The 2,500-nt window shown below is 42.8% G+C and overlaps 4 non-coding genes across 4 annotated transcripts; all 4 read right to left on the minus strand.

Moving 5' to 3' along the window:
- Positions 1-148: 148 nt before the first annotated feature.
- Positions 149-220, minus strand: Trnad-guc (transfer RNA aspartic acid (anticodon GUC)). Its single transcript has one exon. It is a non-coding gene; the product is annotated as a tRNA-Asp (tRNA).
- A 99-nt stretch (positions 221-319) lies between these two features.
- Trnad-guc (transfer RNA aspartic acid (anticodon GUC)) lies at positions 320-391 on the minus strand. Its single transcript has one exon. It is a non-coding gene; the product is annotated as a tRNA-Asp (tRNA).
- Positions 392-1,002: 611 nt separating this feature from the next.
- Positions 1,003-1,074, minus strand: Trnad-guc (transfer RNA aspartic acid (anticodon GUC)). Its single transcript has one exon. It is a non-coding gene; the product is annotated as a tRNA-Asp (tRNA).
- A 951-nt stretch (positions 1,075-2,025) lies between these two features.
- Trnad-guc (transfer RNA aspartic acid (anticodon GUC)) lies at positions 2,026-2,097 on the minus strand. The gene has a single exon. It is a non-coding gene; the product is annotated as a tRNA-Asp (tRNA).
- Positions 2,098-2,500: the final 403 nt, after the last annotated feature.

Genomic DNA, 2,500 nt, shown 5'->3' on the forward strand with positions numbered 1-2,500 from the left:
CGGTCTCCCGCGTGACAGGCGGGGATACTCACCACTATACTAACGAGGACCTCGACTACTTTCAAATAAACCCAAACTTTGAAGGACATATTTACAATTTTTCTAGTATGGACACGTTGCCTTGATCCTAAAACAAAGAAATATATTACTCCCCGTCGGGGAATCGAACCCCGGTCTCCCGCGTGACAGGCGGGGATACTCACCACTATACTAACGAGGACCTCGAATACTTTGAAATAAACCCAAACTTTGAAGGACATATTTACAATTTTTCTAGTATGGACACGTTGCCTTGATCCTAAAACAAAGATATATATTACTCCCCGTCGGGGAATCGAACCCCGGTCTCCCGCGTGACAGGCGGGGATACTCACCACTATACTAACGAGGACCTCGAATACTTTGAAATAAACGCAAACTTTGAAGGACATATTTACAATGTTTCTAGTATGGACACGTTGACTTGTTCCTGAAACAAAAAAATATATCACTCCTCGTCGGGGAATCGTACCTCGGTCTCCCGCGTGACAGGCGGGGATACTCACCACTATACTAACGAGGACCTCGACTACTTTCAAATAAACACAAAGTTTTAACGACATTTTTTTTATTTTTTCAGCATGGACACTTTGTGTTAGTCTTAAAACAAATAAATATATCACTCCCCGTCGGGAATCGATCCCCGGTGTCCCGCGTGACAGGCGGGGATACTCACCACTATACTATCGAGGACCTCGACTACATTGAATTAAACCCAAAGTTTCAAGGACATTATTTTTATTTTTGCAGTATGGACACTTTGTGTTACTTTTTAAACAAAGAAATATATCACTCCCCGTCGGGGAATCGAATCCCGGGCTCCCGCGTGACAGGCGGGGATACTCACCACTATACTAACGAGGACCTCGACTACTTTGAAATAAATCCAAACTTTGAAGGACATATTTACAATGTTTCTAGAATAAACACGTTGCCTTGATCCTAAAACAAAAATATATATCACTCCCCGTCGGGGAATCGAACCCCGGTCTCCCGCGTGACAGGCGGGGATACTCACCACTATACTAACGAGGACCTCGAATACTTTCAAATAAACCCAAACTTTGAATGACATTGTTTTTATTTTTCCGGCATGGACACTTTGTGTTACTCTTAAAACAAATAAATATATCACTCCCCGTCGGGGAATCGAACCACGGTCTCCCGCGTGACAGGCGGGGATACTCACCACTATACTAACGAGGACCTCGACTACGTTGAAATGAACCCAAAATTTCAAGGACATTTTTACAATGTTTCTAGTATAGACACGTTGTGTTGTTCCTGAAACAAAGAAATATATCACTTCCCGTCGGGGAATCGAACCCCGGTCTCCCGCGTGACAGGCGGGGATACTCACCACTATACTAACGAGGACCTCGACTACTTTGAAATAAACCCAAACTTTGAAGGACATTTTTACAATTTTTCTAGTATCGACACGTTGCCTTAATCTTAAAACAAAAAAATATATCAGTCCCCGTCGGGAAATCGAACCCCGGTCTCCCTCGTGACAGGCGGGGATACTCACCACTATACTAACGAAGACCTCGACTACTTTCAAATAAACCCAAACTTTGAATGACATTTTTTTTATATTTTCAGCATGGACACTTTGTGTTACTCTTGAAACAATTAAATATATCACTCCACGTCGGGAATCAGTCCCCGGTCTCCCTCGTGACAGGCGGGGATACTCACCACTATACTAACGAAGACCTCGACTACTTTGAAATAAACCCAAACTTTGAATGACATTTTTTTATATATTCAGCATGGACACTTTGTGTTACTCTTGAAACAAATAAATATATCACTCCACGTCGGGAATCGAACCCCGGTCTCCCGCGTGACAGGCGGGGATACTCACCACTATACTAACGAGGACCTCGACTACATTGAAATAAACCCAAACTTTGAAGGACTTATTTACAATTTTTCTAGTATAAACATGTTGCCTTGATCCTAAAACAAAAATATAAATCACTCCCCGTCGGGGAATCGAACCCCGGTCTCCCGCGTGACAGGCGGGGATACTCACCACTATACTAACGAGGACCTCGACTACATTGAAATAAACCCAAATTATGAAGGACATTTTTACAATGTTTCTAGTATGGACACGTTGCCTTGATCCTAAAACAAAAAAGTATATTACTCCCCGTCGGGGAATTGAACCCCGGTCTCCCGCGTGACAGGCGGGGATACTCACCACTATACTAACGAGGACCTCGACTACTTTCAAATAAACACAAAGTTTTAACGACATTTTTTTTATTTTTTCAGCATGGACACTTTGTGTTAGTCTTAAAACAAATAAATATATCACTCCCCGTCGGGAATCGATCCCTGGTCTCCCGCGTGACAGGCGGGGATACTCACCACTATACTAACGAGGACCTCGACTATTTCGAATTAAACCCAAAGTTTCAAGGACATTATTTTTATTTTTGCAGTATGG

The sequence above is a fragment of the Clavelina lepadiformis genome, chromosome 9 (genome assembly GCF_947623445.1).
Source record: "Clavelina lepadiformis chromosome 9, kaClaLepa1.1, whole genome shotgun sequence".
In the NCBI taxonomy this organism is placed as follows: Eukaryota; Metazoa; Chordata; class Ascidiacea; order Aplousobranchia; family Clavelinidae; genus Clavelina; species Clavelina lepadiformis.